Source organism: Mesoplodon bidens, assembly GCF_964165515.1.
Source record: "Mesoplodon bidens genome assembly, chromosome: 5".
In the NCBI taxonomy this organism is placed as follows: Eukaryota; Metazoa; Chordata; class Mammalia; order Artiodactyla; family Ziphiidae; genus Mesoplodon; species Mesoplodon bidens.
In genome coordinates this window covers 80880599-80907975 of record NC_138161.1, presented here as the reverse complement: position 1 = coordinate 80907975, position 27377 = coordinate 80880599, and the positions used below count along the sequence as shown (strand labels likewise).

At 35.4% G+C, this 27377-nt stretch overlaps 1 pseudogene across 1 annotated transcript in view; it reads right to left on the bottom strand.

The window, feature by feature from the left end:
- Positions 1 to 5259: 5259 nt before the first annotated feature.
- The window catches only part of LOC308617937, a 127562-nt pseudogene continuing 105444 nt past the window's right edge, over positions 5260 to 27377 (bottom strand). The window contains exon 3 of the transcript in view: positions 5260 to 5901. The product of the transcript in view is annotated as an uncharacterized misc_RNA (transcript). The remainder of the gene's footprint in view (positions 5902 to 27377) is intronic.

Sequence of the window (27377 nt, the reverse complement as noted above, 5' to 3'; positions counted from 1 at the left end):
TAAACACTAATTATGTGGAATCATTGGGGCAATAACTCTAGTGTGAATGAAATATCTTAAAACTGAGCTGGTTGTTGTCCTAATTTCAAGATCTCCTATATCATAGGCTCTCTAAGGCTGCTCTATTCATAGATACATACACACTACAGTATTATACACACTTTTTTTTTTACCTTTGGTTCGCTTATTTTTAGAAGTTACAGTGCTGATACCTGTTCCACTTGTTGCTTTTATTCTCTCATACGCTATTCTCTACTTACCCTATTACAGTTATCTCTTTCTTTCTGGTGTTAACATCACCTCCAAATTTCATTTTCTACTAATTCCAACTTCTCCTCAATTAGGATAACTATCTGTGTATTCTACATACTTGCTACCTTTTATATGCTGAATAGTGTTTTATTTTCATGAGGTCAAAATATAAAGATGGGACTTGTAGTTCAGCTATGACATGTAAACAGCTTAGAAGTCCTGTGGGCACAAGATAAAACCTGAACATACTGAAAATCAAAGTTTTCCTTAGACATCAGAAAATTAAGATTGCACAGAAAACCACCATCTCAAAATCTGGAGAGACAGGCTATTACAGAGAAACACAGCTAACCTGGAACAGAAGCTGCCAGAGCCATAAACTGATAGAACACTTAAATGATAATTTTGATGAATTGCTGGAGGCCAAATTTGGACTCTTTTGAGAGTGAGAAACTCCTGGAGGAGTACAGTCTTAAAGGGGGCTCTCACACGTTTTGGGGGTTTTAGCTCTAGGAACCCACAAGTTCCTCACACTGAGCAGCTAAGAAAACTTACCTCCTGTCTTCGGCAAGAAGTAAAATAACCATTGTGAAATAGGCCAAGTGTACATTCCATTTAAGGCCTACTCTCCAGTGAAAAAACTTGACCAGTGCCTTAGCCCACATAGGCAGGGGTATAATTACCTAACACAAGCACTCACTAACCTTTCAACCTCACATAAGTGGGAGTGAAAAAAAGATAACAACCCCTTGTGAAGGTCACTGTCAACCTACACAGGCCCACTAAAAGACTGAGATTTAATCAAAAAATGATAGAAAAATTACCTTCTCAATTCCTTAGTACCACTTGAACAGGGCTTCAATATAATAACAGGGAATTATAGCTGAAAATGATGCAAGGCATACAGAATCTTTAGAAAAACATTTTTAGGGAAACACAAAGTCAACAAGGAAGATAAAAAATTTGACACCTACTGTTATAATAAACATTAAACACAGCTCAACTCCTAGCCAGCTTCATATAAATCCCACACTAAAGGACTAGTTGCTTCAGTTGCTATTACTTGATATGTCATGTCCAGCTTTCAACAAAAAATTGCAAGTCATGATAAAAGTCAGGAAATGGCACAGAATGAAGACACAGAGCAAGTGTCAGAACTGGATTCAGATATGACACAAAGTTTGGAATTATCAGACAGAGAGTTTAAGATAATTATGTTACTATATTAAAAACTCTAATGTGAAAGGTAATCAATTTGCAAGTACACATGTGTAATATAAAAAGAGAAATGGAGACTCTAAGAATCAAAATAAAATGATAAAAAATTAAAAACAATGTAACAATGTGAGTTATATGAGTTTAATTAATAAGAGATATTTAAGCCTAGCTCATGTACTCCAATTAACTTACTAAGTGAGTTTTTCTTTGGTATAAAATGATTTTATATTCTTTAAGATATTACTTAAAGCTTTTATGTCAAAGTCAGGAGGTTCCACCATCATGTTAATGTATTGGTACTCATGCTGGCAATTTTAGCCACCTAGGATGTAGCAGCTTTGCTTGACAAACTACACACTCTCCCATAGTTACAGAAGTATATTAAATATGTATCCTGTGTGTGTGTCTATGTATAAAATAGAGCATGCAACAATGATAATATTAGGTTTTTAGGCTTTGGGGCATACAAATGAGGGAAAAAACAAGACATAAAGATATCAGAAATGACAAACTACAATTTAAAAACTGCTCTTCTAATAAATGATGTATGAAAATCAAGAATACATGTGGAATATGTGTTTCAGATTTATGCAGATCTCATACTCTGCATAAAGTTATATAAAATATTTTTTAATAATAAAAAGATTACTCATTTTTTGAAAGTAGATACTCTGTACTAGTTTATTGAATTAAAAAAATGAAGATCCCTCATTTTTGTGTCTGTGTGTAATTTCTGCTTTATAACAAAGTGAATCAGCTATACATATACATATATACCCATATCTCCTCCCTCTTGCATCTCCTTCCCACCGTCCTTATCCCACGCCTCTAAGTGGTCATAAATCACTTAGCTGATCTCCCTGTGCTATGTGGCTGCTTCCCACTAGCTATTTATTTTACATTTAGTAGGGTATATATGTCCATGCCATTGTCTCACTTCATCCCAGCTTCCCCTTCCCCTTCCCTGTGTCTTCAAGTCCATTCTTTACATCTGCATCTTTATTTCTGTCCTGCCCCTAGGTTCTTCAGAACCATTTTTTCTTTCTTTCTTTTTTTTTTAGATTCCATATATATGTGTTAACATACAGTATTTGTTTTTCTCCTTCTGACTTCACTCTGTAGGACAGACTCTAGGTCCATCCACCTCACTACAAATAACTCAATTTTGTTTCTTTTTATGGCTGAGTAATATTCCATTGTATATATGGGCCATATCTTTTTTTATCCAGTCATCTGTCTATGGACACTTAGGTTGCTTCCATGTCCTGGCTGTTGTAAATAGAGCTGCAATGAACATTGTGGTGCATGATTCTTTTTGAATTCTGGTTTTCTCAGAGTATATGCCCAGTAGTGGGATTTCTGGGTCGTATGGTAGTTCTATTTTTAGTTTTTAAAGGAACCACCATACTGTTCTCCATAGTGGCTGTACCAATTCACATTCCCACCAACAGTGCAAGAGGCTTCCCTTCCCTTTTCTCCACACCCTTTCCATCATTTATTATTTGTAGATTTTTTGATGATGGCCATTCTGACTGGTGTAAGATGATACCTCATTGTAGTTTTGATTTACATTTCTCTAATGATTAGTGATGTTGAGCATTCTTTCATGTGTTTGTTGGCAAACAGAGTTTTCTGTGATTAAAAACCTTCCAACAAACAAAAGCCTAGGACCAGATGGGTTCACAGGCGAATTCTATCAAACATCTAGAGAAGAGCTAACAACTAAACGTCTCAAACTCTTCCAAAATATAACATAGGGAGGAACACTCCCAAACTCATTCTACAAGGCCACCATCACCCTGACACCAAAACCAGACAAAGATGTCACAAAGAAAGAAAGCTACTGGCCAATATCACTGATGAACATAGATGCAAAAATCCTCAACAAAATACTAGCAAACAGAACCCAACAGCACATTAAAAGGATCATACACCATGATCAAGTGGGATTTATCCCAGGAAAGACAGGATTCTTCAATATAGGCAAGTCAATCATGTGACACACCATATTAACAAATTGAAGGAGAAAAACCATATATCATCTCAATAGATGCAGAAAAAGCTTTCAACAAAATTCAACACCCATTTATGATAAAAAACCCTTCAGAAAGTAGGCATAGAGGGAACTTACCTCAACATAATAAAGGCCATATATGACAAACCCATAGCCAACATCATTCTCAATGGTGAACAACTGATACCATTTCCTCTAAGATCAGGAACAGGACAAGGTTTTCCACTCTCATCACTATTATTCAGCATAGTTTTGGAAGTTTAGGCTACAGCAATCAGAGAAGAAAAAGAAATAAAAAAATAAAAATTGGAAAAGAAGAAGTAAAACTGTCACTGTTTGCAGATGACATGATACTATACATAGAGAATCCTAAAGATTCTACCAGAAAACTACTAGAGCTAATCAATGAATTTCATAAAGTAGCAGGATACAAAATTAATGCACAGAAATCTCTTACATTCCTATACACTAATGATGAAAAATCTGAAAGAGAAATTAAGGAAACACTCCTATTTACCATTGCAACAAAAAGAATAAAATATCTGGGAATAAACCTACCTAAGGAGACAAAAGACCTGTATGCAGAAAACTATAAGGCACTGATAAAAGAAATTAAAGATGATACAAACAGATGGAGAGATATACCATGTTCTTGGATTGGAAGAATCAGTATGTGAAAATGACTATACTACCCAAAGCAATCAACAGACACAATGCAATCCCTATCAAACTGCCAATGGCATTTTTCACAGAACTAGAGCAAAAAATTTCACAATTTTTATGGAAACACAAAAGGGCCCGAATAGCAAAAGCAATCTTGAGTAAGAAAAATGGAGCTGGAGGAATCAGGCTCCCGGACTTCAGACTATACTACAAAGCTACAGTAATCAAGACAGTATGGCATTCACACAAAAACATAAATATAGATCAATGGAACAGGATAGAAAGCCTAGAGATAAACCCATGCACCAATGGTCACCTTATTTTTGATAAAGGAGACAAGAATATACAATGGAGAAAAGACAGCCTCTTTAATAAGTGGTGCTGGGAAAACTGGACAGCTACATGTAAAAGAATGAAATTAGAACACTCCCTAACACCATACACAAAAATAAACTCAAAATGGATTAAAGACCTAAATGTAAGTTCAGACACTATAAACCTCTTAGAGGGAAACATAGGCAGAACACTCTATGACATAAATCACAGCAAGATCCTTTGTGACCCACCTCCTAGAGAAATGGAAATAAAAACAAAAATAAACAAATGGGACCTAATGAACCTTTAAAACTTTTACACAGGAAAGGAAACCATAAACAAGAAGAAAAGGCAACCCTCAGAATGGGAGAAAATAGTTGCAAACGAAGCAACTGACAAAGGATTAATTTCCAAAATTTACAAGCAGCTCATTCAGCTCAATATCAAAGAAACAAACCACCCAATCCAAAAATGGGCAGAAGACCTAAATAGACATTTCTCCAAAGAAGAAGATCCCTCATTTTTAAAGGACCTTTTTACAGAAAGTAGCATTTCTAATTGACAGATCAGGAAATTAACCTGACTTGGACAAACTATGGATTCAACATGCAGATGAGATTTCCTCCTACTGTTAACTTGCCCTGGATTTGATACCCACTCTCAAAACAATCCTTAAAAAACTGCTTCAAAGCCCCTTTGAAATCGCAGTAGTGCAGCAAAACCACAAGTAAACAGCAGCCTGTTAACCTGTTATTTCAAATACAGACTGAAAAGCCAACAGGCATTTTTTGGTGCAATTTTTTTTAAAACATCATTAAGTTGATATATTAAAGCTTCACAGCGCTATCCCTTCACAGAAGGCAAGAAAGTGCCGGCACATCGTGTGGGAGGCTGTCCTTGGTGCTGTAGGCTGTGAAAGTGGGCCTCCTTCAGGGTCTGGTTGATGTGGAAGTAAGGGCCTTGGCACTGTGTGGATCGCCCCGCCACGGGCTGGGGAGCGGGGGTGTGTGGGGGCTGGACCAGGAGGAGGGGTGGTTTAAGGTTCTCTTTAGCCCGCTGGCCCGGCCCGGCTGTTGATGCCGCTGCTGCTGTTCCCGCCACTGTCACTGCTTGAAGACCGTGTCCCCAGGAATCGTGAAAGAAAGGGTTTCTACTCTCCTTTTGGTCTGTGGGGGGACATGGTAGTATTCTTCACTGCCTTTCCTTCTCCTTTTCCTGGGGCAGAGGCACTCACTCAGGGCAGCCTGTGGAGGCGAGCGACATTGCGCTGCTCAGCGAGGAGAGGGAACAGAGAGTTGCGTTTCGGCGGCCGCCATGCACTCCCCCTTAGGCCTTGGCTCTCGCCGCGGCTCTGGTGGAAGCTGCCGGCCAAAAGATTACTCTTTTCCTTTGAATTATGTGTGCTGCATTTTTGCCTTCTGAATATACCCCACTTTGAACTAATATATAGTTTTAAACAAATAAAAGTTCTATGGTAGAAAATTCTTAGACGTTTCAGAAGAGAATACAACCCCCAATATTTTTAATCCATTAATTTAATTCATCCCTCAATTTATTCCTTTACTGATAGTTTATTCCTTTATTTAACAAAAAGGTATATTTGAGGCATGACTGTGTAACTGGCCCCTGCACACAAACTGAATAAAATATAATCCTTGTGCTTGTACTTAGAGACTCAGAAGAATCTTTGTATAACTCAAGTTTCTTATTTATAGAAATCAATCTTAGTTAACCTAGTAGCAATGAATTTAAAACATAGTTCAAATATTTGTATAGTTCAAATAATGCTTGGGAAATGAGCAGGAACAGATAGCCTGATCCACAACAGATCATACTAAAATAAGTGTCAGTTTGGAATGACACCATTACTGCTGCTGATGACTGAGGACCACTGTTGACATTACTCCCAGAGAACCTGGATGCTGTCATCACTATTTCTGGTCCTGCTGGCACAGCTCCTACTGGGCACTGGGTGCTCCTGATGATGAAATGAACATTAAAGAGTCTTGCATCAGCCTTTACAAACTGAATTCAGAAAGACAGGGTTATGTGTGACTCAATACTTTCTCTCCTTCACTCACTTCACATCTAATCTTCCAGAAAATCTGTTCTCTTTAATTTTAAAATAAATGCATTATATGGCCACATTTCACTATGCCCACCATACCCCAATCCAAGTATGCCATGATCTCTTGTCTAGATTACAGTAAATTTCTTCCTTTCACACTACTCTCTGTTCTCAAGGGTGCGACTAGGGCGATCCTTTTAAATCATAAATCAAACCATTTCACCCTTCTGCTCAAACCTCTCCAATGTCTTGCTATTTCACTCAGAGGAAACCACAAATCAGCAAAACTCATTGAATGGCTAGGTACAAGCACCTGAGTAATCTGACTTCCTGTTAATTCCTCACCCTGCTTCAGTCCTACTGGCCTCCGCTCTTCCTTCATAAAGGCAGATACGCTCCACTTTAGAGCCTCTCACTTGCTAGTCCCTCTGCAGAAAGGCTCTTCAGATACCCACATGACTAACTCCCTCTTCTTCCTCAAGTCTCTACTGACTACCCCATGTTCAAATGCAATCTGCCCTCTTCACCTTGTATTCCCAATCCACTCAACCCAACTCTATTTTATCCTAAGGAAAACATCAACTTGCAATTTACTCTTTTATGCGTATTTCTCTACTATTTGTCTCCCCTCCTTACTTTCCACCAGAAAAATAACCTATACTAGGGTACGGGTTGAGGAAAAGGGAGGAATGAATAAGCAGATCACAGATGATTTTTAGGGCAGTGAAACTGTTCTGTATGATAAAATAATGGTGGATACATGTAAGTATATATTTGTCAAAACCAACAGAAAGTGTAGCACCAAGAATGAACCCTAATGTAAACTATGGACTTTGGGTGAAACTGATGTGTCAGTGTAGGTCCATCAAGTGTAATGAATGTTCTACCCTGGTGTGGCAGGTTGTGTGTGGGGGCAATGTGTATATGGTAGTTCTCTGTATTTCCTGTTTAATTTTCCTGTGAACCTGAAGCTGCTTTGAAAATAGAGTCTATTAGAAAAACCCTCTAAAAAGAGAAAACAATTAGCACAAATATAACTGAAAATAGATTAGTATCCAGAATATATCAAGAATTTCTAAATGTAAATTAAAAAAGATAAACCACCCAATCAAAAAATTAGGACATCAAAAAACTTCCAAGGAAATATGAATGGATACAAAAATATGCTATATCTCAAAAGGAAAATGTGAATCAAAATCATGTTTTCTAAAATGAATTTTCATGTAATTCACACACTGAAAATAACATTCATAATAATTATAATAATTAAAGTATATGGAACAATGGGACCTAGTTTATACTTCTAGTGATGTTTAAAATGATACAGCTGTTTGACGTAACAATGTGACAGTATCTGAAGTGTTACCTGACAGTCTGTCTTTAAAATTCCTTGAAGTATCTTTGCATTTTTCTCTCCTTAGGCATAGTTACCTTGAAGAATGTTCCCTGGCCCCACTGAGAAGAGGCTAAGAGGAAAAACCCAAGTCCATACATCAGAAATTATTAGAGTCTCACAGGGGTGTATAGTCTCCCTTTCATTCAATGAGTTCTGAGTCTCTAAATTCACACATTTCTAGGAAATGTGTTAGGCACTATGACTCAAAATCTGTTTATAGGATTTTATTTTACATACATAAACACACCATATATATGTATATGTGTGTGTATATATGTACATATACATATGTGTGTGTAAATATACATACATACAAATATATTTTTCAGTTATACAATCAAAAGTAAAGTGTAGTTAAAATAAAGATGAGCTTTGAAAAGCTGCCCTGTATTTCAGTCCTCAGGGTCATGAACAGTTAGCATAAACCTAGAAAGATTCCTTAAGGCAGACCATTTTGTTGACTCTGTTAGATCTGAAATCTATCCTGACAACCATACCCATTTTGTCTCTGGAGCTCTGTGCCACTATTTGATCTCTACCTCCTTGGGGTCATCTCACTCCCTTAATTGCAGTTGAATTGAATCCATTTCAACCGCAGAAAATTCTACCAGCATCTATATTCTATACAAAATTGCCAAAAAAATCACTTGTCAAAGATGATGACACCCCTCCTCAAAGTATATCCCTTGCCCTTGGTGGAGAAAATGTCCTTTGGGCCCTTCCAGAGGATTTTTAGGGAGTGGATGGTCCATGTTAAATTCACTCCAGCATTTTTCTTTCTGTCAAAATTGTTTCAAGTTACTTCTCAACATAGTACTTGGATTTGCTGACATTTTCATTCAATTTATCGTTGTCTATCAGTGCCACCTGGTCAATTGTGTGGACCACTCACAGCTGTTATGCTACCATAGTGAATCTAGAAACTCTAGCAGATAGACTGATATTAATTCAGCCACTCTGTAATTATGTACTCAGAATACCTCCTATCTACAGTCCCCAGATTTTCTATAATATAAATACTAATGTAAATTGTGAAAATGAAACACTGAAAATCTTTTGGTATAATGCCTCTTTTCAAAGTTGTCTTTAATTGACAATCCCCAGAGGATTTTCAGCTGCTACCTAATTCAGTGTTTCTCAACATTGGCTGTTTCAAAATCAGCTGGGGAGATTTAAAGATTCCTAATGTCCAAGTGATTCCCCAAACTAATTGCATTGGTATTCCTGGGGAGGAACTCTGGCATCAGGATTTTTTAAAGCTGCCAGTCAATTCCAATGCATAGACAAGTTTGAGAAATACTGCTTTTGTTACTGAGCCAAACTTGAGTCCCTTTGCCTACATACAGTAAAGCCAATCTACTGACACCAGGTTGTGGTGATGAAAAGTGCAGCGTTTATTGCAGGATGCCAAGCAAGGAATCTGAGTAGCCAGTGCTTAAAAGGCCTCAACTCCCTGAAGGCTTTCAGGGAAAGGGTTTTAAAGATAGGGTGAGGGAGGTGGGTGATGGGGTGCATGATCAGCTCGTGAACATTCTTCTAGTTGGTTGGTGGTGAGGTAATTGGGAGTCAGCATCATTAACCTTCTGGTTCCAACCTGTCTGGGGTCTATGTGCTTGTGGGCAGCATACAGTTAACTTCTTCCACCTGGTGGTGGTTTCAGTATCTGCAAAACACACGAAGGATGTGGCTCAGAATATTATCTATAGCCCTTGAGGAAGAACTTAAGATCCTTGACTTTGTTTAATGGCTAAACCATTATTATTTTGTCTTGCTCGACAGTTCCTTTCTTTCTGTATTTTCTCACTTTGATTAAATTCACTCTTTGGAACTCAGGGAAAGCCTAGGGAGCTAAAGCTTTTCTACAGACAAGAGGCAGGAAGAGGAAATGGGCGGGGAGGGGTGTGTTCTGGGAAGGCCCAATAGGGTCCTGCTCCGTTGTACTTTTAGTTTAAAAACAGTGATAGATGAGGAATATGGTAGGCTGAATGTTGGCCCTCCAAAAGGCCAACTGTGACCAGCGGTCTCATTTCTGTGCTTCCAAAGGAGTTGAGGTAAGTAATTTTTGTTTCTTTTTTCATAGTGGTGGTATCTAAAATAATGGTATATTACTTTAACAGTTACTAGTGTCTTCAGTTTGTTGAAATAGAGCAGTGATTCAGCGAAACATAGGATCAAACTTCATCCGCTTTCTTTACCCTGAGGCTATAGGCAATAAGATATTCTTTAGCAAAGTCACAGAATTCCTGGGTTGATGAATAAAATAAGAATTTTAGCATGGTATTTTCTTCCTCTATGCTTTCTGTGTTATTGGTGACAGCCAATCCACACTGCAGTTATTAAATTTCTTGTGTCCCTTTGCCTATTTTAGGGAGTAGCCAACTAAAACCTTAAAGTCTCCAATGAGCACCTCATTCTAGTAGATCCTCTATATCAATTTAATTACCTCTTTCATTAGTGCATGTCTTGGAATCCCAGATTCTAATACTAAAACTAAATTTTTACCGCATTAAGTCTGAATTAAGCAAAATACCCAAGCTTTGAATTGTTTCTACTTCCTGAGGATCTCTTGCTAGAAACCTGTACCCTGTTTGCAGTATCTGTATCAGTCAAGATTGTTACCGTAAGTGGGGGTCTGGCTGCTTGCCCTCTGAAGCCAATAAAGAGGCAAGGTTGGTGGAAAGGAAAGTTTGCTTTCAGAGGCTATCAAGTGGGGGAGGGGTGGAGGGAAGAGGGCAGACTCCTGCTCAGAGGCCTATTCCACACACTGACAACCAGTGGGCAAGAGCATTTATAGATGGAGGGAGGGGGCTAAGGCAGAAACAGCACCGTCGGCTCTAACAGTCATCTTGAAGTTAGTCATGCAGTGGTCTGATCAGTGTCATTTTCATTGTTTTAAATACAGTTAGTCTGTAGTACCAGGGTCAGTTTGTTCCCATTTTTTGAGGCCAGTTCTCGGAATCGTGGCAACTTATGTCTGGTCATCATGTAGTTAACTTCTTCCACCTGATGAGGGTTTTAGTCTCTATAAGACAGCTCAAAGGATATGGTTCAGAATATTATCTAAAATCTTTGAGAAGGAACTAAAGGTCCTTGACTTTGCTTAATGACTAAACTATTTTTATTTTGTCTCTTTTGACTGCTTTCCATTGTTTCTGCATTCTCTCACTTCTCTGATTTAACTTATCCTTTGGTAAAGTTTTTCCACAGACAAGAGGCAGGCTGAGGCCATGGGCAGGGAAGGATCATAAGGTTCTGCTCTGTTTTAAGATCGTGGTTGAGTATATCAGAGATCAACCACAGTTAACTACACAGAACATGAACTTACGGGAAATATATTGTTTATCTAACATGAAGGTTCTCTCTGCCATTATCATCTGAATTCAAAGCCCCAGATTGTATATCAAATGAGAATGTTTTAGGTACAATACACATACTCTACATGTCAGTTGTCAAAGGAACAAAGAAGTCTAGCATTTGAGCTATGTGACTTTGGTAGTAGAAAGCAGAATATCACTTCTCCATAAGAACTACATGTTGATAAATTCTTCAAACATGGGAAGGGGTTTCAGATGCCAATCTGGAGGGAGGATTCATTGTGTCTTCAAATTTACCTAAGAATTTTCTCAGGTATATGTTAGGGATAAGGCAGGGAATAAAGAATATTCCAGGCTGTGGGAATAAAGGACACATGTCAGAATTATAGTTTAGGATTCTAGTTTAAGATGGCAACTGCCACCCTTTATTTGTCCTTCTACTAAAAATCCTGCTGATATGACAGAAAAAAAATGAGGTAAAAAATGAATAATTTTATTGAGAATAGAAAAAGGAGAAACAGTGGGAGACTTTTTTTTTTTTTAATTTAGAAAGCAGAAATGCCACTGACCAATGAAAGTAGAAAATGAATGTGAGTATGTTTGGTTTGGAAAGCAAGAATGCTTTGTGTGACGGAAATGCAGGTGCTTAAACAAAGGTCTGTATAGTGAATAGCAGAGCTAGATCTTTCACCCTTGTCACATTTTTAGGAAAATAAATCTGCTGGCAGCACCAGTGTTGGTTCCCACGTTAAAACCCTAAAGGGCATGATCTGTCTGGGAAAGGCTTGGGCTCTGTGGTATTGGTTCCTCGGAGAAAAGGCACCTTTTCTTGGCATTGAATGGTTTCATTTTCAAAATCACCAATCTATTAAATTAGCCACCTTTTTTAAACAGAATTCTCAGTCATCTCTTTCATTCAGGGAAGATATCTCTTAAAGAAACAGAACTATATAACTGGTGAAGAAATCCATGCCATCAATCCATATTAATAAAATTTTATTTATAAATTCAAAGCATACCCCAAGGGGAATTTTGAGAGCCATTGACCTGACTCAAAATTAAAAGGCATTTATGGAAGTAAAGCAAAGTTTAAAAATGTTAATGTTTTTATATCTATATCCCTCACTGCCTTAGTAGGAGTGTGTGTCTAAATTATGTGATGATTAAGTCTTCTCTGTTTAAAGAAGATGAAGGAGAAGCTTCTCTCCTCCTTAGAGTGTATTGTTGAGAACATAAGACCTTTTAATTTTACAACACAAGGTCCTGAGCCTTCTGATTCTTGAACTGTAAACACAAACCTCCAACATTAATTTAGGAGGCCCCCATAAGATAAGAAATCACAGAGTGTATTTTCTTGTCTCAAGGAAATGAGAGAAGTTTTTTTCTCTTATACTTTTCTCTATAAGGTGCATGAAATTCTGTCCAGACCCCATACTCACTCTCGTTTTACCTTACATACGTATAATCTATTAATACTTATCCAGTTATGTGATTGTTCTCTGTCCGTTCTCTGTTGGTAGGGAGAGGACTTTTGTTGACAAGATTACTTATTTTTCCCGACAATATATAAGTGGGACTGGCTCTAACCATTTAGACTACTATTTCTGGAAGCAGAACCTTCTCTTCTAATCCATCTCTAAGAATTTTGTACTTAAATATAGGGTGTGTATCGGGAGCAGTACACTAAAAGAAAAAACAAATGATGTAATTTAAAGTAGTATTTCAGCACTTTGTGTGAGATAGTTGGGGTAAACATAATTTCTGTAAAGTTCCTCAAACCATACTATACCTGAAATTATGCAATTTCTAGTCAGTTCATTGTATGTCCGCATTTGTCTATTTTACTGTTTCCTGTGGCACACCGTTATTAGCTCTGAGAATTGAGAGTGGAAATGAGTTTGTTAATCTGATGGTCTATTTTATTCTGGCTTCCTTTTTTTTCCCAATTGAAAATATAGTGGCGAATCATATTTATTTCCATAATATAGATTTAAATATGCTTAATTCTGTTCATCTGTCTAAAATATATAATATTTAATATTTAATACATAAATTGTGATCTGTGTTTAGAAAATATGTGATTATACCATTATTTCTATTTTTAACCTTATATTTAGAACGTAAAGTTCTGCTGTAGTTATTACACAGAGGCCACTTTCACTGCAATTCTGAGTTTTCATGGGTCTGTTGGGAAAGCTTAAGATGTGTGTAATGGTAACGTGAGTTTTATTGGGCTTCCTTCATCAAGAAATAACCATACTAATTATTTTCTATGAAGTGTACGTATCAGTTGCATTGTCCTGTACCGCCTTCAGTGTGAATGTGTTCCTTGGCTAGATGCTATATTGTGTGAAACTTCATGCCTGTATATCAAGCATTTTGTAACTCCCTAGATGGTGGTGCCGACTGGGGCTCTGAGGGTAAGAAAAAAATTCTCCATAACCAGAATAGATGTCAATTTCTGTGAGAATGACTTGTTACCCCTGGTAACAAAGGATAATTTGTCTTCCCAAGGAAATATGCCATATGGGTGATTCAGAATTGTTTTTTTTGTTGTTGTTGTTGTTTGTTTTATCTGAGAGTTTAAACTTTCTTAGAAGGCAGAAGCTAGATTGTTAGAATTCATGCTGCTGGGTTCCTGTGTGATCTCCATCTTTTACCCAGTGATTACTCCATTCCTATACCTGTCATGCCAGGTCTGGCATAGCCAATAACAAAGACTATTTAGTATCAACTGGCTGAGTAATTTTGTCTACGTTGTTGTTCAGTATTCTTTCCATGGTGAGTGCTCGCTGGTAGGCATTTATATCTGACATGAAAAATGTCACTTGACGCCCCTTTGCATACGTCCACCTGCATGCCTCTCCCATAGACCCTCTTTTATCTGATATTCCAGTCTTTTAATTTTGAAGCCATTTACCACCGCCCATAATTCCACACATTCTCATCTCTGGCCACATCTCCTTTCCCATAAAGTAAATGAATGGTTGTAATGATAGCTCTGTCCATTGGGAAGATTTTCACACACTCACTGTCATTCAGAGTTACCACTGAGTGGCTACAATGTAGCCTCCATTTATTTTGGGTTCATTTTGTATACTGAGCCAATCTATCTATAAACCAAGCTTGGATTTTTCATATTCCCTCCATATACCCATAGATAAGATGAGGGAAGGATGAAAACATGGGTGACATGAGGCTGTGTACTCATGCAATTTACTTAGGCCTTCTCGTCCTGCTCAGGCTTGATCCACAATGTACCATTTCTATCCTACAATGAATTATTGCTGTATCTACCCAATTTGATGATGACTTTATGGGTTATCAAAATGGGCATATATGCATTGGAGCTATTCAGGAATTTAACCCCAGTTATCAATCTGGTAGCCAGAAAACAAGGTGGGGACAGCTCTTGAGGGGGCGCTTGTTGCCTGGCAGGGAAGAGACCTTTTCAGCTTATTCTCATATCAAGGAACGGCTAATACTTTAATGGGAAAGGGTGAGCTCCCTCTGAAGACTCTGAGGGCTCACAGTAAAAATCTTCAGAGGAATCCACACAGATGTTCCCGTTCTAAGCTTCAGTAACCCAGGTTTTCTCAGCCAGGACCCTAAACACAGCATAACAGACCTGCCTAGGCTGAGCCTTCAATTGTCTCTGTAGCTCAGTGATCTTAACAATTAATATCCTGAGTCTGTTCCTCATTTGGTCCTGCCCCACACTGTAAGAGCTAAAGCCCTCTTTTTAAATGACAGCAGAGGCTCTCTGACTCCCTCCCTTAGCTATACGCAGATTATCATCATCCTTCTGCAGGGTGTTAGTATAACTTTGTAGATACCAGCCAATTCCATGATTCTTGTATGCATTCTACTTCCTTTTCAAAGTCCTTGTGCATTACACTGGGTGGGGCATTCCCCTTCATGTTTGTAACACTATATCTTCCAATATTGTTTTCCAAGATGCTCATGGCTTCAACCTGGAAGCTGAAGCAGTTCCTGAAGGCACTTACAATAGGAAGCAGTCAGGTGGGAATAACCCTTGTAGGAGTTTCTCTCGTGAAAGGAAATATGAGCAACTTAACGTCCATGACTGCAACAGTTTATAATCTTTATATTATGTGCTTCCTATAACATTATCAATTTATATGATAAAATACCATGAAAATGTTTATTCAACATGTGACAGTTTTTCATTAAGAACCACCATGTGAAAATTGTTGTATGGTGTATAATCTCTACTCTGAATTTATCCTTAGGATGGAGTGTGTGTTACATACAAGTAGGTTTAATTAGAGATAATGTATAATGCTTATGAGAAATTTCTTAGGAAACAAGCATGTTTAGAAATTAGTGAAGTTAGAAGTTAAATCCACTTGAGAACTAGAAAAAGATAGCATAGGGGTGCCATTTAAGATTGAAACTGAAATGACAGTAAAGCTGGAGGAGGAAAATGCAGGGTGCTTTCAGGGAAAGGGAGTAAGCACTTTAACTGGATATGACATACACAGTACAAAAGGAAGTGTCTAGGCTACTGCAGATTGTTGAGACCCTTAAAAATGAATCTTGAGTAAGCGCCAACCCAGTGCAGCTGTGGAGCTGCATTTTTGGCCTGGGCAGAGCCACTTCTGCTGGCCTAGATTTTACTAAAATTTCCTGATTTCATTGTGTTACCAACTCTTCATCATCATGTAATCCATGGAGTCATAATATCCTTTGCTGGTTGGTTTGTTTTGTGTTTTGAAGAACTTGCTATCATTTTGTCATGGGAGGATAATAAAACAGAATAAACTTATTTTACCTTCCTAAGAAGAACCTCATCTTTTAGATAAACCCACTCCCTCACAAATAAGGACACCATATTCTTCACAATCGGTTGCCTCTTATTAGTTATGTCATGATGTCATTGATGATGCATTAAAGAAATTCAGCATAATGGAAAAGGGAAGATAAAGGTAAATTTCAAATACGTTAAGGAAGTATCAATGACAAGCATTTGCATCTAATGGGATGTGTGAAATCAGGGAGAGAAGGCAGTTAATAATGAGGAGGTTAGTGATACAAATAAACAAAGGTAATGAACAAATGAATGAAACAATGCCACAATAACACTAAAGAGTAGCAATTTAAGTTTATGTATTTGGTAAATTAAAAATATACTGGGCTTCCTTGGTGGCGCAGTGGTTGAGAGTCCGCCTGCCGATGCAGGGGACGTGGGTTAGTGCCCCGGTCTGGGAGGATCCCACATGCCGTGGAGCAGCTGGGCCCATAAGCCATGGCCACTGAGCCTGCGTGTCCGGAGCCTGTGCTCCGCAACGGGAGAGGCCACAGCAGTGAGAGGCCCGCATACCGTAAGAAAAAAGAAAAACAAAAAACAAAAATATACTGTGATTATTTTAAGTTACTATTTGCTTTATGAAAAATATTAGTCTTTTCAGTAAATGTTAATGGAAAAGTCTATTTAAAAAATTGTACATCAAATAAGAGTTCATGAGTACAATATATAATGCAACTCAATGTGTCACCTATTTTCAAGGATAGTAGGAGCTGATGAGAATTCCTTAGCTAGAAATGTGATTACTCCTATTGAACTTGATGCTGAGAGAAATAATTTGTTAGTATAAGTGCACTTTGATGCCACATGTTTAATTTCCATCTTATAATATTAAATTTATTATGATATTAATATACTTCTTAAACATGCAACATATATGCAGGCATCCACACATGTACACATGCTTACTTTAGGTCAACTTGAAATTAATACCAAACATTAAACACTTTCAAAGTTTAAAAGTGAATTATATTTGAACACCATGACTACTTTCAGAAACAATAAAAATGTGCTTTAAAAATCTTGATATCAAGATGAATTATTTATACAGCTTCAATTTCTTTGAAAGCAAGATGTTAACAGACTCTAATAAAGATACATCTTGACTTTACCTGAAAGGAAAAAGCTCAAAGGTGGATATAGATGCTTTCAGTTTTGTATTCCCCACACATTTATTACAGTGATTAGAAGAATTTTTATTTAGAATTTTACTTGGTTAGCTATACAAATGTTAAGGATTTCATACTTAATAAAAAAATTTTTATCAAACCCACCTATTATTCAAATATACCTACTGACTTGGTATGTTTCAGACTTGGTGTGTTTCAGAATTATGCTTAATTATCTGCACTTACTGAAAAGAAAGGGCGATGTATTCACTTTTAAGTTTGTACATTTTGATCATCTTCACTCATTTCACACATTCCCCCACCTCCCATCTCTGGCAACCACTGATCTATTCACTATATCTATGAATTTGTTTTTTGGGGTTTGTTTATGTTTTATTTTTAGATTCCACATATAAGTGAGGTCATATAGTGTTTGTCTTTGTCTGATTTATTTCACTTAGTATAATACCCTCAAGGTCCATCCAGGTTGTCACAAATGGCAAGATTTACTTTTTTATTGCTGGATAACATCCCTGTGTGTGTCTGTAGTAAGTCCCCTACATATGAACAAGTTCTGTTCTGAGAGTGCATTTGTAAGTCCAACAAAGTTAGCCTAGGTACCGAAATAACACAATCAGCTATAAAGTACTCTACTGTAATAGGTTTATAATACTTGTCACACAAATAATAAATAAAGAAGCAAACACAAAAAATAAAGAACATTTTTAATCTTACAGTGTAGTACCTTGAAAAGTACAGTAGTACAGTACAACAGCTGGCATACAGGGGCTGGCATCTAGTGAAAAGTCAAGAAGAGTTACTGACTGGAGGAGGGAGAGGAGGTGGGAGATGGTACAGCTGAAGGATCCTCAGCAATAGGAGATGGAGGGCAAGCTGCAATTTCACTCATGCCTGACACTGATGACACAAGTTCTGATTCCTTGCTGGATTCAATTCTATCTACCCTCTTGAAAAAATGAACCAGTGATGTCTGGATAGTAGCTCTTTTTTCTCATCACAGTTGACACGGTAGCACTGGATTGCACATTGAAGAGTTGCTGAAACCTTCGTGTACCATTCTGCATTCGGGTCCTGTGCCTCAAAAACTAACAGTGCATCCTCAAATAAAGAAAATCCCCTTGCCATTTCCTGCATCACAAATCTCTTCAGTTCTTCAGTTACTTCTTCTTCCTCTTGTCTCTCTTCATCCTTTCTCTAGGCCTCCAATTCCATCAGGTCTTCATTAGTAAGCTCCTTGTGTTGTACAACAAGGAATTCAACGTTAAAACAATGAGTGACTTCTACCATCTTTTTTCCTCTCTCCACTTTCTCAATTATTTTCACTTTTGTTTCCATCGTTATGGCTTGGAGCTTCTTAGCAGTACCATCTACGTCACAGCTGCTTTTATGCTTGCTTCCAGACATCCTGGACTTGAAACAAAGATACTGTACTACTGTACTCTATACAGTACTGTACAGTACCCACAAGCACAACCACTTATAGAAGATGCACACATGTGACAATGTATGCCAGACACGTGAACTAACTTTCGTGATTGGACATGCAAATATATGTTTGCATCTCTGAAAGTTCACAGCTTGAAGGTTCCTATGTAGAGGACTTACTGTATATATATATGTATATATATATATATGTGTATATATATATATATATATATATATATATATGTATATATATGTATATATATGTATATATACACATAAATACATACAATTGACCTTTGAACAACACAGGCTTGAACTGCAAGGGTCAACTTACATGTGAATATTTTTCAAGAAATATGTACTATATTACAAAACAATCCACTGTTGGTGAAATCTGTGGATACAGAACTACAGATAGGGTGGGCCAACTGTAGAGATATTTCTCAGATTTTTGGCTACATGAAGTGTCAGCAACCTTAACCCCAGTGTTGTTCAAGAGTCAACTATATATATAACATAAAATCACATTTTCTTTATTCACTCATCCATTGATGGACACTTACCTTGTTTCCATTTTTTACCTGTTATAAATAATGCTGTACTGAACGTGGAGGTGCAGATATATTTTTGAGCTAGTGTTTCATATCCTTCAGATAAATACCTAGAAATGGAATTGCTGGATAATATGATATTTCTATTTTTAATTTTTTTAGGAACCTCCATGCTGTTTTCTATAGTGGCTGCACCCATTTACATTCCCATCAACAGTGAACTAAGGTTCCCTTTTTTCACCAACATGTGTTGTTTTTTGTCTTTTGGACAATAGCTATACTAACAGGGGTGAAGTTGTATCTTATTGTAGTTTTGATTTGCATTTCTCACTGTGATGCTGAGCACCATTTCATGTACCTGTTGGCCATTTGTACATTGTCTTTGGGCAAATGTCTATTCAGATCCTCCTTCCATTTTTTAAATAGGAAAGTTTATTTTTGTTATTGAGTTGTATGTGTTTTTTATAGCTTGGATGTTAATCCCTTATCGTATATACAATTTGCAAATATTTTTTCCCATTTGGGAGGTTGCCTTTTCATTTTTGTGATCGTTTCCTTTGCTGTGCAGAAGCTTTTTATTTACATGTAGTCTCACTTGTTTGTTTTTGCTTTTCTTGCCTTTGTTTTTGGAGTAGTGTCCAAAAAATCATTGCCAAGACTGATATCAATAAGCTTAATACCCATGTTTTCTTCTAGGAGTTTTGTGGTTTCATGTCTTATGTTCAAATCTTTATCCATTTTGGGTTAATTTTTGTGTATGGTATAATATAGTGCTCCAGTTTCATTCTTTTGCTGTGGCTGTTCAGTTTTTCCAACACCATTTACTGAAGAGACTTTTACTTTCCATTGTATATCTTGGCTCCTTTGTCATAAATTAATCAACCATATATGTGTAGGTTTATGTCTAGGTTCTCAATTCTGTTCCATTGATCATATGTGTCTGTTTTTATGCTGACATCAAACAGTTTTGATGACTATAGCTTTGTGATGTAGTTTGAAACTTATGCCTCTAGCTTTGTTTTTCTTTCTTAAGATTGCTTTGGCTATTTTGCATCTTCTGTGGTTACATATAATTTATAGGATTATTTGCTCTATTTCTGTGAAAATTTTATTGGACACTGGCAGAGATTGCATTGAATCTGTGGATAGCTTTGGGTACTATAGACCTTTATAAAATATCAATTCTTCCAATCCATGAACATGGGATATCTTTCCAATTATATGTGTCTTCTTCAGTTTCTTTCATCAATGTCTTATTGTTTTCAGTGTACAGGTCTTTCACTTCCTTGGTTAAATTTATACCTGAGTATTCTTTTGATTCAATTGTAGATGAAATTGTTTTATTAATTTCTTTGATAGTTATTAGTGTATACAAAAGCAACAGATTTTTGTATATTGATATTTGTATCCTGCAACTTTACTGAATTTGTTTTTAGTTTTAACAATTTTTGGTGGAGTCTTTAAGGTTTACTTTTCTGATTTGGATGCATTTTCTTCTTCTTGCCTAATTGTTCTGGTTAGGACTTCTAATACTATGTTGAATAAAAGTGATGAGAGGGAGCATTCTTGTCTTGTTCCTGATTTTAGGGGAAAAACTCTCAGCTTTTCACCACTGAGTATGATGTTATCTGTGGGTTTGTCATGTATAGAATTTATTTTGTTGAGGTACATTCCCTCTATATCTGTGTTGAGAGTTTTTAAACATAAATTCAGATGACTTTTGTTAAATGCTTTTTCTTCATCTATTGAGATGATATATGATTTTTATCCTTCATTTTCTTAATGTAGTATATCACATTGATTTGTGGATGTTGAACTATCCTTGCATCTGTGGAATAAATCCCACTTGATCATGGTGTATAATCCTTTTTATATTTTGTTGAATTCAGTTTGTTAATATTTTGTTGAGGATTTTTCTATCTATGTTCATCAGGGATATTAGCCTGTAATTTTCTTGTGGCATCCTTGTCTAGTTTTAGCATCAGAGTAATCACAGCCTGTGAGATGCATTTGGAAGAGTTCTCCCCTCTCCTACATTTTAGAAGAGTTTGAGAAGATTGGTAATAATTCTTGTTTAAATATTTGGGAGAATTCACCAGTGAAGCCACCTGGCCTGGACTTTGTTTGTTGGGAGGTTTTTGATTACCAATTCAATTTCCTTATAGATTCAATTTGATTACTGATTAAACTAATAATTATTCTGGTCAGATTTTGTTTTTCATGATACAGTCTTGTTAGGTTGTATGTTTCTAGAAATTTACCCATTCCCTCTAGGTAATCAAATTTTTGGCATATAACTTTTATACTACAAATGTTAAATATGAATTTTGAAGGGACCCAAACATCTAGTCCATATCAGTTCTACTGACTATATGGGTCAGATAATTCTTTGTTATGGGAGGCCATCCTGTGTATAGCAGCAAATTTAGCAGAATCCCTGCCACTAAATGTCAGAAGCACAATCTGTCCACAAGATGTCAGAAGCACTGCTCAGATGCAAAAACCAAAAATGTCTCCAGATGTTGCCAAATGTCCCCTGGGGGTCGAAACAACAGTGGTTGAGAACTGCTCTATGTGAGTAGTTCCAGAATTTTTAACAGAAAAATGTGTATACATATATGTAAATTTGCATATACATACATTATATATATATATATATATATATATATATATACACTTTATATATACACACACACACATACATACACAAATAAATTTGCTTAATATATGTTACATATAATAGGGGCGGGGAATAATTATTTGTATTCAGACTAATGATATGCCTTCTTTGGTAGTTCATAAATTGATTTGACTTGAATGACTCTGCCTTACTTACCCTCTATACTAATGAATAGTATACAAAATTACAGTTTATTACATTATTAAAAATAGTAAACCCAATCAAATTTTATATTAGTGTGTATATTTTAATTGGTAATTTTGTATTTTTATTTTCATAACTAATAAACACAACTTCATCATGCATAAATATTTGGGACAATTTCTATATTTAAGTCCTTGAATTTAATATTCTCCAAAAAAGCAAAATATAAGTTTGTTCTCAAGTGAAGATATTAACATGGACCAGGTCAACAAAACATGCCTAAGGTATTTTGGCAAGTTGCTATTCCTGAAACCAGAATTAATGGACTGCTCAGAATAATTCACTGATTCAGGAATAATGTATTGGATAGCAACTATGTTCCAGGTATTGTTATGAGTACCAGGAATATTATGGTGATAAGGCAAGGAAAAAATAATCTTTTAACTCTCTTGGAACTTTCCTTTTTATGGGAGGGGGGCTATTGAGGGGACAGAAAATAATGTAAATATATATATTAAACATTTATATAATTATATAGCTACATAATTTATGAAGCAATAATATATGTAACTGATTCAGGGAGTGCCTGATAGTGTTTGAGTGATATTACATTAGCTAGCTAGAGAGCTCATAAAGGTCTTTCAGGAGAGGTGATATGTGAACTGAGAGGTAAGTGATGGAAAGTAGGCAGAACTGTGAAAGAAAAATATTTCAATCAGGGGAGTAGCAACATCAAAATTCAAAGAATGTGGCATATTACAGTGATAGCCCACTAGTGTGGCTGAAGCATAAAGGAAAGAGATGGGAGATAAATTTTCTTATTTCTTAAAAAATGATTATCTTAAATAACTTATATCTCCATTAAGCATGGTGTTAACACTTTTTAATTTATTAAGCATTTCCATTTAGATAGTTAACTCAGATACAAATTTAAATCTAAGCTCTGAATTTCAAAGACAGATTCTACCAAATCATACCATTTCTTTCTGAACTTACATATTTCAAGTATTTGAAAGATTTGCTCAAACAAACAAAAACAGAGTGTTTACCCTAGACTTCTGCTTTGCCATTCAACTAGTCTGATATCTCTGGTAGTTTTTTCCTCACTTATCTAAATTTGCTTCCTCTTTTTTTTAGTCCCCTCTCAAAGCCTATCATGTATCTTGTCTTGGTCACCACAATTTTGATTGGATTTTAGAAACAGTTCTGAACTGCTTGCTATACCGATGAGTAGTTTAGTTTGGAAAATACCAAATTATTGTCCCATTAAACCTCTTTAAACTTTAAAGTTTGTATAACTGCCTCTTTTTCCCATGGAAAAATCACACGGTCCATAAAGTTGAAGAAAGGGGTTTAAACCTTTTTTATAAACTCTATAGACTATTTGATCCCTTTAGATTCCAGTGTAATAGTTTATTCACTCATATACAATTATTTAATTCCAGGCCATGTACACAGTTTGTGGGATTCACTTGTGAATAAATCAAAATAAATAACCTCTTCTCATGGCAGTTATATTCTCAGGGAATGAGGCAGATAAAACACTGTAAACACCACAAATAACTAAGTTATATACTCTCTTAGAATGAAATGTTATGAAAAAAGAAAAATATCCCAACTTAAGTTTTATGTGTGTGTATATATGTGATGTTTGTTTCAATTCCCCAAAAAAAAAAAGTAGTCAGGGTATACATATTGGGGATGATGATATTTGAGCCAAGACAGGAAACCCTTTTATTCAATTTATATTGAAGAAGCTAGATAACTGATCAGTGCAATTCTATTTCAGTGTACTCAGCCAGTAGAAAATGTGTCTGAAAGTCAGACATAAAAACAAGCATTTGCAGTTATTTTGAATGTAAGTTACACACGGTTTTGCAATAGTCATTTCCTCTGCCATTATAAAGTGATAGCTTTTGTTTCCTTGATCTTAGATTGTGTCCCTTGCTAAGAAAATTAAATTTCATAGATCTCATTTTTCAAGAATGAATACTTTTTACTAAAATAAATTGCAATAGTTCCCTCAATTCTTTCAATAAATGATAACTAAAGGTTCAAGCTAATGTAACTGATAAAAATTAGTTTGGTAAGTGACATTTTATAAAAATCTATCAAGCATAATTATATTTTATATATGTGTGTGAATGGCATGTGTGTATATTACTGAAATAAAGCAAAAAATCTGAAACTATACATAATTTCATCAGATTTTTTTGCTTTGTTTCATTAACAGGTGCTATCAACCATTAATTCAAATTAGATGATAAATGACCTTTTTCAAATGACTCACTGTAGAAAATGAAGAATTTAACTGTATTTTCAGTTATATTTTTCATATAGAAAGTGAGTTCTCAACTTGAATTATAAAATATGGGATTTGCAAATTAAATTGTAAGAACAGTCTTCTGATTCTCAAAATAATAATTGGAGTATCTTAGAGTCCATTTAAAGTGAAGAAGGAAATTTATATTGGCACTGTATGTTTGGGTGATGGAATCAGATATGAACATATTATTGAAAGTTAAGGCCAAAAGACTAATTCATCATGTATCATGTTGCTTTGCTGAACTAATTTTGGTTGTGGTACTTACAATTGCTATTTTACTTTAAATGAGTCCTATTCTAAACTCTCACAAATAGAGTACTTCCTTAAAGGTAATGATTTGTTCATTAATATTTAAAGTAATTTTATTTTTCCAATTTTAAGTAATATTGGAAAAAATTCTTCAGTGTCAATTCACATTTGTTTCCTGATTTAGAACAGTCACTATCAAATGGATAAATGTCTTCAGATGTAAACAGTTCCTAAGGATAGGAAATATATATCATAATATTCTGGTCATATTATTTTAGTCAAAATATCTATAGCTAAAAAATTAGCATTTGGAAATGATGATTTGAAGGAATATTATAATGTGGCAAATAGGAGTATACCTTAAGAAAATACTTATTTGCAATATTAAATAATATTTAGGAACCTGGGAGTTTGGGATTGGTAGATGCACACTATTACATTTAGAATGTAAAAACAACAAGGTCCTACTGTATAACACAGGGAACTATATCCAACCCCCTGGGATAAACCATAATGGAAAAGAATATTAAAAAAGAATGTACAACTGAGTCACTTTGCTGTACAACAGAGACTGGCACAACATTGTGAATCCACTATACTTCAATAAAAAATACTATTTAGGAAATGACCTCCAGATTTTAAAGAGCATATAATAATCTTTTACAAAAACATGTATTCTAGTCTGTTTTTGGCCTGTTGACTTAATAGAATCCTAGTAAAATAAGTTGAAATATCTTAGTGTTTTTAGAAGAATGTCTTTAATGGATAAATATATCAAATGGATTTTTAATGGATTTTTGTCATTCTATTCCCGATTATCCTTGAATATACGTTCTTCATTTGATTGTACAGTGCATGGAGTGCCACTGTCATTTCTAAAATCTGTATAAAATTTTGAGATTATGTTTCTTAAACATTATGATGTATAAGAAAGCAAATGGAACTTGGGGTCAGATAACTTGAACTAAGACTTGTTAGAGTTAATGCAATCCCAGTAAATATAACAATGGTATTTTTAAAATGAAGCCAGTCAAGTAGACACTAAAGTTCATTAGGAGAAATAAACATTGAAGACTAGTAGGTATATAGACTAAAAGTGAAAATACAATATATAAGGAAGTAAGTAGTTTTATTAGATACTACAACATACTGAAAAGGTCCTATAATTAGTGTAGCACTAGCACATGAATAGAAAGTCCAGAAATAGACTGAACTACATACAGAAATCCATTATGTGGTAAAGATTTCAAAGGTATTCTTTTCTGGAAAGCTGGATAGCCATTTGGAATAAAATACATAAATGCCTCTTATTTTCACTAGCTTTCTGTACTTCCTATTCAAAATTAATACAACATTAATTGCATTGTTCTTTCCTTTTCCTTAATAAATGTATTTTCCCTTAAGTTTTTGCTCTTGCTGTATTCCATTGGTTGATATGGAAAGTATTTAATTTCATTCTTATTCTGAACAGTCTGTTATATTATGCTTAAAACTTTGATGCGATTTTAAAATTTATTTAACAGACTTTTCCCCACAAGAAATGATTACTTTTTATATTACATACCAGTCAAAATTAGCTAATATTCACATAGAAATACCATATAATTCACCAGTTCTTGAAATTTAAGACTCTATTTTAAAGGATATTTTATAGTTATGTTAGAATATATTTCATTCAATCCAATTGTAATTATGCACTTACTATTTTGGTGCTGTAGCACAATTTAAATGTTGAAAAATTGTTATTTTCAAATAGATTCTAAACAATTCAGTTGTGAAATTGATAGTATTTTGATAACTGTCTCTGCTGAAGGGTATTCCTCACTTCCCTCTTCATAGATGTATTATACTGAGAAAAACATTAATGTTCATATACTGTTTGATGTATGTCTTGGCTTTTCATCAGGTTTATTTGGTTCATATCAAACATTTGTGTTTCTATGTTCTTCAAATTTTCTGAAACATATTAACAATGATGTCATGCCACTGCTATAGTGAATCTAGAATTTTAGAATAAAAGAGATGTGAATAACTACAATACCAAGATAACTTTATGTTATTTATTTTTCTTCTTGAAATGCTAACACTTCATTCCATTTTCATTCATTGCCAAAAATCAGAGTTGAGAAATGAAAGAACAAAATTTATACTATATGTAGAAAAGTTGTTGAAAATATCACTGTGGGCCATCATTAACATATAAGGATATGTTTTGTTGAAGGCACCAAGTTGAAGCAATTTGCCTTTTTCAGCTAATTTTAATTACTGCCTTTGTAAATTTCTTTATAACTGCCAAATTTTCAAGTAATGATTTATTCTGTGATGGCACTCATCAGGTTGTCTTTCATTTTGTGAAGTTAAAACTAATTGGCAATGTTTTCAAGAGTGGCTTCTTTAAAAAAAAATCCTTTAGATGTGTTAGAGTGGGGAAAAAAGACTCAAACTGCCCAGCAAAACAGATGGTTCAATATAAATAAAATAAATTACATGTTTGCCAAGCTGCATGTATTTCCTTGCTATGTAAAAGCAAGAAAATAGTAATATATCTCTTTTTTGAAGAAATCAGTGCTTAAAACATGAATTCTAAATTTCATGATTTTTAACCAAAAGTAACATAATGGTAGGTCTTTTTGATGGTAAAACAAGTGTATACTGAATATTTCACCTTGTAAATGTCATGTGGCTCTCAGGAAGTCCTGAAATATTATATGCAATTGTTTCTCAGTACTTCACATAGGAGTCTCAACTCTGTATATATAAGTTAACTGAATACATATCAGACCCATACCTGATAACAGGAAGCC